Consider the following 13,121-nt stretch of genomic DNA (forward strand, 5'->3'; position numbering starts at 1 on the left):
GTAGGACACGAATGTGAATGCACCTGTCAACTTTATCTTTTTCAGTGATGGAGATTCCAGAATTGGAAGCAGCAGCTTGACAAGTGGCTCCAGGATACAGTAAGGACAGGAGCTGCACATGGTGCTTAACATTGTACGGTCATCAGTAAATATTCTCACCTCTGACATTATGAAGGAGCAAATAGATGCAAAGATTACAATAAAGCAAAAGATTTTCTCTCAATTTTGAAAAATCATTGATTAAGTCCCAGTCCCACTGCGGTGGAAGCTGCTTGGAGGTTTCGCTACCATCGATCGCCTAAACGTTCTGTAATCAAAGCCTCCATTGGGACTTCGGGAAACCTCAGTGTTTCAGCAAATCGCAATGCCCCTCGGTCACTCAGCATCACATGATTGGTCTGGAACAGCAGCAGCTTCCAATCAGCATTTAATTAAACAAATCACAACATATCACCTACAAAAACAGAATTTGCTGGAAGACTTTAGCAAGTCTGGCAGTGGCTGTGGAGAGAAATCAAGATTTAACATTTTGGGTCCAGTGACTCTTCCACAGAGCTGCTAGTCACTAGGAAAGCGTTTTTTTATGCAGAAGATAGAGTGGGTTGGGGGTGGGGTAGGGAAGGAGTAAAGTGGAGATGGAGCCCAGAGAGAGAGATAAACAGTTGGGCAGACGGAGAAGTGGAGCAGCCTGGGAAATCAAATTGGGGGATAAATTAATGGCTAATAATGAGTTGTATGTAATACCAGACAATGCAAGGACAAGGCTGGGGGTTGGGGCAAGGAATGGGAGAAGGAGTTTCAAGTTCTAAAATTGTTGAACTCAGAGTCTAGAAGGCTCTAGAGCTCTCAAATAGAAAATGAGGCACTGTTCTGGAACAATGCAGCAAGTCTGACACAGTGATGTAGGCCAGAGAGCAAGATGGGATGCTGAAGTTTCAAGCAACTGGAAGCTCAGGGACATTTTTTTGCACACAGAACATGGATGTTCTGCAAAGCAGTCACCCAGTCTATGCTTTGTTTCCCCAGTGTAGTAGAGACCACATTTTGAGCAGGGATTGCAGTAAACAAAATCGAGTGAAGTATAGATTAAGCATGACTTCATCTAGAAGGTGTGTTTAGCCGCTGAGATATTGATGATGGAGGAGGTAAATAGGCAGATATTCCACCTTCTGGGGTTGCAGAATGAAGGAGGAGTGCAGTAGAGTCTCCCAGAGAGAATGGTCCTTGCAGAAGGCTGACACGGGAGGAGAGGAGATGGGAGGACATATTTGTTGATGACATTTGGAGGTGGCAGAATTGGGGCTTATGGAGTGTATAGAGACCTAACTCAGTTCTGCTTTTCTTCCCTTGTCCACATTCCCCACAAAGAGACAACATAACTGGGCTCTATGTGGGTATCCATGGCCACCTCTCTGACCTGAAGAAGGTGAGTGCCATTAAGAGAAGCTGTTCAGGTGAGGATAAGCTCAGCGAGGTGGAGGAGGGTGGAGGTGGGTAGGGCCCATCGGGCCATTTTTCCAGGAAGAAGCAGAGAGCCCTGAGACCACCCTGATGGGGAGGGATGGGGAAAGGGTTGCTTGTCCATGGTAAAGGGGAGGTGGCTACAGCCTGCAAACTGAAAATTCTGAAACTGACGTAAAATATCAGAGAAATTATAGATGTAAGTGGGAAGGGACTGGTCAATGGAAGAAAACCAGAATTGAGTTAGGTATCTCTACACTGCATAAGCTCCATTTCTGCCACCTTCAAACGCCATCAACAAACTGTTCTGGTAACTGTTTGTGTGGAGTTTGCACGTTCTCCTTGTGTCTGTGTGGGTTTCTTCAGAATGCTCCAGTTTCCTCCCACATTCCAAAGATGTGCAGGTTCGGTGAACTGGCCAAGCCTCCCATGAGAGGAAACATTCTCCCTGCATTTTCCCTGTCAAAGCCTATGTTTCAATGAGATCACATCTCATTCTTCTGAATCCCAGTGAGTACAGTCCCAAACTGTTTAATGTTTGTTCAATAGACAATCCATCCATTCTCGGGACCATCCAAGCGAATCTTCACTGAACTGCCTGCAATGGAATGATGTCTTTCCTTAAATAAAGGGACTGAAACTGTTCACAGTACTCCAGATGTAGTCTCACCAGCATCTTGTACAGTTACAGGAAGACTTCCCTACTCTTATACTCCAACCTCCTTGAAATAAGGGCCAACAATCACAATTGCCTTTTTTTTTCCAGAATCCCTACAATGTGGAAACAAAACCTTCAGCCCAACAAGTCCACACTGAACCTCTGAAGAGTAACCCATCCAGACCCATTCCCCTACCCTACTACTCTCCATTTACCCCAGTCTAATGCACCTAACTTGCACAGCCCTGAACACTATGAGGTTTAGCTCAGTTGGCAGGGCAGCTGGCTTGTAATACTAATAGCAGAATTCAAATGGCACCCTGGCTGAGGTTACCAAGAAGGGCTCTCCTTCTCAACCTTTCCCTTTGTCTGAGATGTCATGATCTTCAGGTTAAACCACCACCTGTGACCTCTGTCTAGATCAGGACTATGGTAACTTTGCCTTTTCTGTTCTATATGATTTGAAATGGACTTTAATGGAATGTATTGCACATATTATTTCATAAAATGCTGCATACTTTTGCAACAAAAAAAAATCATTGATTCACATAAATTATCCAATTGTATTACTTAACAATTCAGTATCATCATATTCTACCTCATCAGTGTTCTGACGTGGATAGCTGCCAGAATTTGTTTACCCAAACTGTACACAAAATCTTTGAAAATGCTACAATCTGAATGTCTCTGTGGAGATTTCCAGAGAATATAGATAATTGGCTTCATTGACTCCAAGTTTAATTCAGTCGGGTTGTTCGAGGCAGAGTAATGCATTCAGAAAATGCACAGAATTATTCGCAATGTCAACAAAATATATGACACGATCCTGGCCATCATTGGTATTCCGGGTAAGTGGGTTTGTACAGAAACTGTGTAAATATGCTGGTTTTACTGTGGGACTGATAGTGGCTGACCGTCTTTCTGCAGATACCAGGTCACTTTTTATCATATATTTTCAAACTTGTCGGTTGGTATCAATTAACTCTGGAGTTTTGATTTCCTGCCTCGGATACAAGTGAGGTTCTGATTGTAGTTGGCATGACTTTAGTACAGTGATATCTAAACCAGCGATGCCTGCAAAAGAAAAATTGATATTATCAAATCAGAAACAGAAATTGCTGGAGAAACTCTGCAGGTCTGGCAGCATCTGTGTAGAGAAAACAAAGTCAACGTTTTGAGCCTGGTGACCCTTCTACAGAATTGAATCTGTTCCAAAAGCTTTGGTTTTGTTTCTATTTGCTTCATTGTCCCAGCTCATCTTGCTCTCCTGCTCCCACCCCTACCCAAATGGGGAATCCAGAGCAAACTGAGGTCCAGCTGCATTTGGTCCACTTTGGTGACTGAGGTCACTGCTCATGATATGATTCTTTGGCAACGTGTTTAAACTTTGGTCAGAAGACAACTCTTCCATACAGGGCTTCATCCTCGTATTTGGACCTTCTGTTACTCATCTGCAAGAGGCCACTCAACTCACCATCCAGAGGTGTGATGGGAAATGGGGTAACATGGTGGAATCTGGAGTGGAATTCTGGTCCAGGTAATGTCTAAAATTAGGAATGTCTGACCAAACTTAGATTGACCAAATCCCAGTATGATCTGAAGATACAACCGGAATGGGATCCGATCTTCAACATTGTGCAGCTTTAGCTTCTCGTGACTCTCAGTCAAAGAAAACCATTCCCATTTGTCCAGCCTGATAAGAAGTGTGCTTACATTTTCATTGATTCTGGGTTTGCCTCCCTTCAGCTTCCTGATTTCCCACACCAGGCTGGGAAATGCTCAAACTGTAAAGTCAGTTAAATCAAGGTTCAAAAATCTCATTGAAACTTACAAAGATGTCAATCAGCTTTCAGGAAGTGGACGAAAGTTTATCCCATAAACTCTGTGTATTAAACCTTGGAATAGGCATGTCTGAGATTAAATGAGATCACAGTTGTGATGTTTAACCTTATGCTTAATTCAAAGTCCATGTCTTTTTGTATCAAAATACAGATATGACAGCCTGGACTCGGACAGTATACTTGCTTCAAACTATTTTAGTCTATTTTCTTTTCTCTCCCTAGCAACAGTTAATTTAGTTGCACTTAATATTTTATCTCTGGAAAGAGTGGCCTGTCTTCCTGCACCTCTTGCTACCTGGTGGCCATGGCAGCAACTGATCTGATGGTTGTTATCACTGAGGTCATACTGAGGCAGATCAATGTTTATTATTTCCCTTTATCTTTCTTGGATAAAACTCCTGTGTTAAGCATAAACTATGTCCTGTCAATAACAGCCACTTCTTGCTCTGTCTGGTTCATTGTCATTTTCAGCTTTGATCGTTTTGTCACTATTTGCTTCCAGAAAATGAAAAACTAAATATTGCACAAAGAGAAATGCTGTTGTAGTTCTAACAACAACCTACCGTGGTTTTGTATTTCAAAGCCGAGCTATTATAGTGAATCCCAGCTGGGTGGGATTTAAATGGTTCCTTACAGTTATTAATGCATTGTTGCCATTTGATCTAATTCTGCTGCACAACGCTCTGACAGTCAGAAACATATTAGTAACCAGTCGAGTCCGTAAGGGAGAGGGGTCAGAACAAAGAAGAGAATCACAGTGATCCAGAGATGGAGAGCAGAAGGAGGTCTATAATATTACTCTCTACCATTTCTGGCAGCTTTGTTATTTTGTGATCCATATATGTGATAAATTTCATTTACAATACAATTCCTCGAACTGATCCCATCGATGGAAATCATTTTTTTTATTTCAAAATATACTTTATTCATGTAAATAAATCTCTGGTACTTGTACAGTTTTCCATGTCGTTCATAGTTATATACATTGCATGTCTGAACATTACAAAGAACAAATTGAATTAATCGAATTCACAGTTATCCTATTAACAGTTACCTTTATTAACTATCCAGTCTCTTGGTATTTAGCTGTGGTTTCAGCAGAACCCACCTACTGAGTTGGTGCCCTGTTATATGAAAGCAAAGGAAACTTCTTTAACCCCCAGTTTATGGGGTTACCATTGTCCATATGACTGTCCTGTCTCTGGGGTAGCTTGTCTACATCACCAAGGTAAGCACGAACTGCTGGACCTTCGCTGGGCTGAGGTAGCTATCCAGCTCCTCACTGGGGTCATTTACCCGCTCTGGTGTCATTGAGCCAAGGCAAGGGTCCTCCCTGTCCAGTTCTGTGTCTGACAATGGGACTGTCAGAGGATCACAGCTCTCAGTTGCCTGTAGTTGTGGGCCAGTGGGCACCTCCTGGTTCTCACTGAGTGGAGGGTGGACTTCGGGGGGTCCATTGTTTCCTGTTTGGGAGGAAATGCCCTCCTCTTTACCGACGGCGCTCTGTCTCTTCTTCTGATGGTGATGGCCTTCTTTGCGTCTATCTTCCCCCTCCGAAGAGCTGGCCGTCCCTCCCTCGTGCAGCTGTCTTTTCCCCTTTTGCTGGGAGGCTTTGGGGGCCTGGCAAGATTTCCTCTTCCTGTTTTTAACAGGTATCCACTCCTCTGCCTGCTTGATTACCTCCTCCTCCATTTCTTCCATCTGCCCGGCTAGAGCTAGGATCAGCTGCTGTGTCTCTCCGCTGGCTGCCGCCTTCTCCACTCCAGCCTGTTCTTCTTTCTGGGTGCCACCAGACTCCGTTTCCCTGCTGTCTGGGTGGACCTTACTGGTCTTTGGGGGTCCACGGCTCACATTGCCACCTCCAGCCATCTGTGCGTAAGAAGGGGCCCCCCGTCTTGGGCAGGTCTTATACATGTGGCCCGCCTCTCCGCACAGGTTGCAGCTCTTTTCTTCCTGACAGTCCTTGGTCAAGTGACCCTCCTGTTTGCAGTTCCTGCAGATGGTCACTTTGCAATCCGCCACCACGTGTCCCGACTTCCCGCAGGTTCGGCACACTTTCGGCTGCCCTGCATATGTCAGGTAGCCTCTGCTCCCTCCAATTGCGAAGCTCGAGGGTGGGTGGAGGATGTTCCCACTATCATCGCCCCTCAGAGTTACCCTGACCTGCCGCTTACTGGTCCAGATCCCAAAGGGGTCGATCACATCAGTGGCTTCTCCCTCAACTTGGACGTACCTTCCCAGGAAGGTCAGGACATCAGCCGCTGGAACATAAGCGTTGTACATATGGATTGTAACAACCCGATTCCTCTGTGCAGGAAGCACACACAATGGGGTTGCCGACAAGATGGAAAACAGCGGCTCACCTTCCTTCTCCTTGAAGGCCTTCAGGAGCTGTTCGCACTGCTTCACGCTTCTGAAGGTCACATCGAAGTAGCCTGCCCCAGGGAAATCCTGCAGGCAGTACACGTCCTTTTTTTTTATTTCAAAAATATACTTTATTCATAAAATGATTTGATGATCTGTACATTTGGTCATGCCATACATATGTCCACATTGACAAACACAGATTCGAATTTATCCTTGTCATATACAGGTCTGTGCATTTTTCAATCTTATACATATATTTGGCTGAGGCATCAGCAGAGCCCAAAAAAACATCCGCATGGGCCCCCTGTTCTTCTTTAGGCAGGCCGATCTTACACGGTGGTCTTTCCCCACCGCGCCTTGGCGGCAGCTGCCCCAAGCTTCAGCGCATCCCTCAACACATAGTCTTGGACCTTGGAATGTGCCAGTCTGCAACACTCGGTCGGGGTCAACTCCTTCAGCTGGAAGATCAACAGGTTTCGGACCGTCCAGAGAGCGTCCTTCACCGAGTTGATGATCCTCCAGGCGCAGTTAATGTTCGTCTCGGTGTGAGTCCCGGGGAACAGGCCGTAGAACATGGAGTCCCGCGTCACGGCACTGCTCGGGACGAACCTCGACAAGCACCACTGCATTCCTCTCCAGACTTCCTCTGCATAGGCACATTCCAGAAGGAGGTGTGTGACAGTCTCGTCCCCCCCGCAGCCACGTCGAGGGCAGCGTGCGGTGCGGCAGTAGTCCGGGCGTGCATGAAGGATCTCACAGGCAGAGCCCTTCTCACCACCAGCCAAGCCACGTCTTGGTGCTTGTTGGAAAGTTCTGGCGATGAGGCATTCTGCCAAATGGCTTTGACAGTCTGCTCAGGGAACCGCTCGACAGGATCCGCCCTCTCCTTTTCCCGAAGGGTCTCAAGGACGCTCCGTGCTGACCACTTCCTGATGGACTTGTGGTCAAAGGTGTTTTTCCTCATAAATTTCTCCACGAAGGACAGGTGATACGGAACGGTCCAACTACTCGGAGCATTCCGCGGCAGCAAGGCCAGGCCCATCCTTCGCAACACCGGGGACAGGTAGAACCTCAGTACGTAGTGACACTTGGTGTTTGCGTATCGGGGATCCACGCACAGCTTGATGCAGCCACACACAAAGGTGGCCATCAGGGTGAGGGTGGCATTGGGCGTGTTTTTTCCCCCATTGCACCTGTCTTTGTACATTGAGTCTCTTCGGACCCGGTCCATCTTTGATCTCCAAATGAACTGGAAGATGGCCCGGGTGACTGCAGCGGCACAGGTCCTGGGGATAGGCCAGACCTGTGCCACATATAGCAATACTGAGAGTACCTCACACCTGATGACCAGGTTTTTTCCCGTGATGGAGAGCGACCGTTGCCCCCATCTGCCTAGTTTCTGTCTCATCTTCCTGATCCGCTCCTCCCAGGTCTTGGCGCACGCCCCAGCCCCCCCGAACCAAATGGTCAGTCCTGACGGTGAAGGGGATAGAGGATTGGTCGGCCCAGTTCCCGAAGAGCGTGGCCTCGCTCTTGCCTCGGTTTACCTTGGCCCCCGAGGCCCGTTCGAACTGGTCACAGATGCACACGAGTCTGTGCACGGACAGCGGATCCGAGCAGAAAACAGCGACGTCATCCATGTACAGGGAGGCCTTAACCTGCAGGCCCCCGCTGCCAGGAATAGTCACCCCTCTCAGGCTCGCATTCTTCCTGATGGATTCGGCAAATGGCTCTATGCAACACACAAACAAGGCGGGTGAGAGGGGGCATCCCTGCCTGACTCCAGATCTTACAGGGAAGCTATCTGATTCCCACCCATTGATTGAGACTGCACTGACAATGTTGGTGTAGAGCAGTCTGATCCAATTTCCGATTCCCTCCCCAAAGACCATTTTGGAGAGGACATCCCTCATATATGTATGCGATATCCTGTCAAAGGCTTTCTCCTGGTCCAGGCTGATGAGGCAGGTGTCCACCCCCCTGTCCTGCACGTAGGCGATCGTATCCCTGAGGAGTGCAAGACTCTCAGAGATCTTCCTGCCCAGTACAGCACAGGTTTGGTCCGGGTGGATCACCGATCCCAGAGCAGACCTGACCCGGTTGGCGATGACCTTTGACAAGATTTTGTAGTCTGCATTTAACAGTGAGATCGGTCTCCAATTTCTAATTTCCTCTCTCTCCCCCTTCCACTTGTAGATGAGGGTGATGATGCCTTTCCTCATGGATTCACTCATGGTACCTGCCCGAAGCATACTGACATACACCTCCAGCAGGTCCTGGCCGATCAAGTCCCAAAGAGCGGAATAAATCTCGACCAGTAAGCCGTCGCTTCTGGGAGTTTTATTCTTTTCAAAGGACTCGAGGGCCTTGGTCAGTTCATCCAGAGATAGCGACTGGTCCAGCCTCTCTCGTGTTCCGTCATTTAGGACCTCCGTGATAGAGGACAGGAACGACTAGGAGGCCGCGCTGTCGGTTGGCTTCGAGTCATACAGGCTGGCGTAGAAGGATTTGCTGATCCTCATGACGTCAGCCTGAGATGACGTTACCGAGCCATCTTCTTTCTTCAGGCTGCTGTTTGTGCACCTTCTGGAAGAAGAAATGTGAGCACGTCTCGTCCTGCTCCACCGAGCGGACCCTGGACCGGAAGATTATCCTGGAGGTCTCCGAGGCAAAGAGCGAGGCTTGCTGGCCCTTCACCTCCTTGATGTCCTCCGTGACATCGACCCCCATCGTCTGCAGCAGGAGCAGGTTCTGCATACTTTCCCGGAGCTGGGACAGTTTTCCCCGCCTCTCTCTCGCCTCCTGGACACCTTTGAGGATAAAGAACCTCTTGATGTTCCCTTTTACCGTTTCCCACCAGTCTGCTGGAGACTCAAAGAGAGGCTTCACGGTTCTCCAACCTGCGTAATCCCTCTTGAGCTCTTCGATGTTTCCCGGGGTCAACAGCTTAGTGTTCAGTTTCCACGTTCCCTTGCCCGCCCGCTGTTCGTCCTGTAGGTGACAGTCGGCCAGCAGGAGGCAGTGGTCAGAGAAGAACACTGGCTTGACGTCGGTGGATCTGACCGAGAGCGTTCGGGACACAAACAGGTAATCTATCCTTGAGCGGATAGACCTGTCTGCCCGTGACCAGGTGTATCTACGCTGCGCTCCATCTGCAGGGATGCTGAAGATGTCGTGCAGCTTGGCGTCTTTGACCGTTTCCATCAGGGCTCTGGACATAGCGTCTGGTTTACTGTCCCCCCCGCCGGATCGTCCATCTGCATCAATGATGCAGTTGAAGTTTCCGGCCAGAATGACCGGCCTGGACATAGCCAGCAGCAGTGGAAGCTGTTGCAGGACGGCCAACCGTTCACTCTTACCCACTGGGCCGTACACATTGATTAGTCTCACGGGAGCATTTCTGTATTTAACGTCCAGGCAGTATACATCCGCAGTAGCAAACCCACACCATCCCAACACTACCTTCTTAATAAACAAGGTGCGGTCGAGTGGTGTATGATCCTCAATCTTCTTCACAGTCACCCTGACTGTATTTCGAACCCCCTGCCCAGGGCTGCGGGCAAATGTCGAGGCCATAGCTCTGATGTTGGCTGGTCCCTGAATTGGCGTTAGGCCGAAGCCAGCATGAAGATCCACGAAGAGCAGGTCAGCACAACCAAACGATCCTCCAGCGTCCAATCACGATCCAGCGATGATCTCTTCACTAGCTCTGAAGACTCGCAACTCGACACCTGTCCTGATAAGAACAGACACTTGATCCTAGATGATCTCTTCACTAGCTCTGATAATTCGCAACCTGTTCTGATAAGAACAGATACTTGATCCTAACCTCGTCCTGGGAGAACCACCTTGGTGATCATGGTATCTCCCCTGCCAGGTAAGTATGGAAATCATTCTTTACACGTATTTGAACAAGTCGGGGTTATTTTGCTGAATTGAAGTGGTTGCACAAATGCATTTATTTGTGGGGCAACACAGTCCAAATTCAGGCACCAGATCAAGAAAGCAGTGAAATGTTCTTTTACATAAATCAGCGTTGTAATGAACAAATAGAACAGCATAGAGTGTCCAAATACCGTTCCTAGTGTTTACAAAGCATGGAAGGTTTATTAATATCTTAACTTGACATTTGCATATCTCTAGTGGCTGATTTTGTGGGTGGATGAATGAGATGCTGCTGGGGAACGGTGTGTGGGGGGATGCAGGTAGTGTTGTAGATGGTAAAATAATTGTGATTCTGAAAAAAACTGCACAGAGCTGGTATCCCATTATCAGGTCACCTTTTATCTACATGTGCACAGTACACTGGCTGTGGGTAGCCAGCTCAGAATCAATCCCTGAAGTGAGGAGACCGAATTTCCTATTTTTTTTTCTTTTCTCTTAAACTATTTCAGATGGTGGTAATTCTGTGTGAAATTGTGCTCTGTTATTATCCTTATGCAGCCTGTTTTGGAAGTCAATTGCTCATTCATTCTCTTTGCCCAATCTGTCTAAATCATAGAAACCCTACAATGCAGAAGGTGGTGATTTGGACCATTGGGTCTGCCCTAACCCTTCAAACAGCATCCCACCTAAACTCAGTGCATCACCTTAACACTGTAACCCCAATTTACCATGGTCAATTCACCTAGCATTGCACATCCCTGGACACTACTGCATAGTGAATCCACCTAACCTGTACACCTTTGGACTGAAGGAGGAAACCCACATGGACACAGGGAGAACATGCAAACTCTACTCAGACAGGGGGCGGAATTGAACCCAGGTCCCTGACACTGTGAAGCAGTGATGCTAATCACTGAGCCACCATGCCAACTTTCCCACAGATGGAAGAAACTGGAACCAAATCAATGAAAACAGAGGAGTAGTTGTGGCTATATCTTCACCCCAATATTGTATAATGTTGCAGAACCATTGGCATTACCTCAGTGTTCCTTAGCTTGTTGTCAAGGAAGAGCTGAATCTCATGGTCATTTGTACAATGAACAGACTTGTATAACAAATCTGTGTAATCACTGGATGGCTGTCTGTGAAAAGGATTGATGTTTACCCTCAGAAACTCAATCAAAAAGTAAAACTTGCTGACTTTACAGGTTCATGTCAGTCTCATTCATACCTTGTGTTGATCCCGTGGGAATTGTGTGAAATAATTGCTGGAATAGGGAAAGGTCCAGCAATTCCTTTCCCTCCAGCTCAGTCTGAACAGCATCAAGAAGCTGTGACTCTGGGACTGGAACAGATCTGCAGCAATCTCGGTTGGTTCTAACAAGTCAGTCTGACAGAGAGAGAGAGAGGTTTGTGTGTGGATGTGGGGATGTCACGGGCTGGATCCTGGTCACTGGATATCCCACACTTAGTCTAGGTTCAACCCTCCCTGTTCCACTAAACTGCCATCACCTGACTGGTCGCACTGTATACTGCAAAGATTGTGCATCCTGACAACATCAGTCTCTAAAAATTGTCACATGCCTAATAAAGGTGTGCCAGTACAGCTACAGTGCTGGCGTGGAATACAATGTCTACAGTATGAGATAACTGATGTATGGACAGTCCACAGTGTGCAACATATGTAATGTCTACAGTAATACAATATCTACAGGAATGCAACATCTATAATATTTGATAACTAATATACGGACACTCTGTAGTGTGCAAAGTGTGAACTTCCAACAGTGATTGCTGTCTACTGTGTGTGACAATGACATGTGGACAGTTAGCAGAGTGCACATTTGTATTGTCTACAGTAATACATAGTCAACAGTGTGGGAGAGTGATATTTGAATATTTAGCTGAGTGTAGCCTGCATTGAACACATGGGTGCACAATGAGATGCTGGGTCCTTTCCAGTCTTTACCATTGGACAATGCACCATTTGTTGAAGTCGAAGACTGAATGGAGCCTTGTGGAGATCTGTGTTAGAGGCAAATATTTAACAGACAAATCAACAAAATTGCTTTTGGACTCTGACAAGTTGACCCGACCCTGCAACCAGACATGAGAGAGGGACCAGAGATAGTCAAAGTGAATGCAGTGGGAGCATCAAAAAACGGCCTTTTAGGGACTGGGAGGTAGATTACTCAATTAATCTTCCCTTACAAATGTGATTTCTTTCAGAGTTTTGTTAGCGGGATTTCTGCAAGTGTCGGGGTCTCTAGTGTATTTGATGAGAGTGGGACAGGCACACATTGTGCAGATGGTCACTGGTTCCAAACTACGACCTGATCCTGACTGATTTTACACACACTGTTGATGCAGACCCTGTCATTCCCACAGGGGAACAGTTACAGCGTTGACCAATCTCTGACCCAGTATTTACACATCCTGTTGATGCAGACCCTATCATTCCCACAGGGGAACAGCTACAGCGCTGACCAATCTCTGACCCAGTATCAAACACAGACTGTCCACTTTGGTGGCAAGAACAGGAAGGCAGATTACTACCTCAATGGAATCAATTTAGGTAAAGTGGCAGTACAGAGAAATCTGAGTGTTCTTGTACACCAGTCAATGAAGGCAAGCATGCAGGTTTCAGGAGGTAGTGAAGAAGGCTAATAGCATGCTGGCCTTCATAACAAGAGGAATTGAGTTTTGAAGCAAAGAGATGCTTCTGCAGCTGTACAGGGGCCTGGTGAGACCACACCTGGAATATTGTGTGCAGTTCTGGTCTCCAAATTTGAGGAAAGACATTCTGGCTATTGAGGGAGTGCAGCGTAGGTTCACGAGGTCAATTCCTGGAATGGCGGGATTACCTTACACTGAAAGACTGAAGCGACTGGGCTTGTATACCCTTGAGT

This window comes from Chiloscyllium punctatum, chromosome 29, assembly GCF_047496795.1.
Source record: "Chiloscyllium punctatum isolate Juve2018m chromosome 29, sChiPun1.3, whole genome shotgun sequence".
Taxonomy (NCBI): Eukaryota; Metazoa; Chordata; class Chondrichthyes; order Orectolobiformes; family Hemiscylliidae; genus Chiloscyllium; species Chiloscyllium punctatum.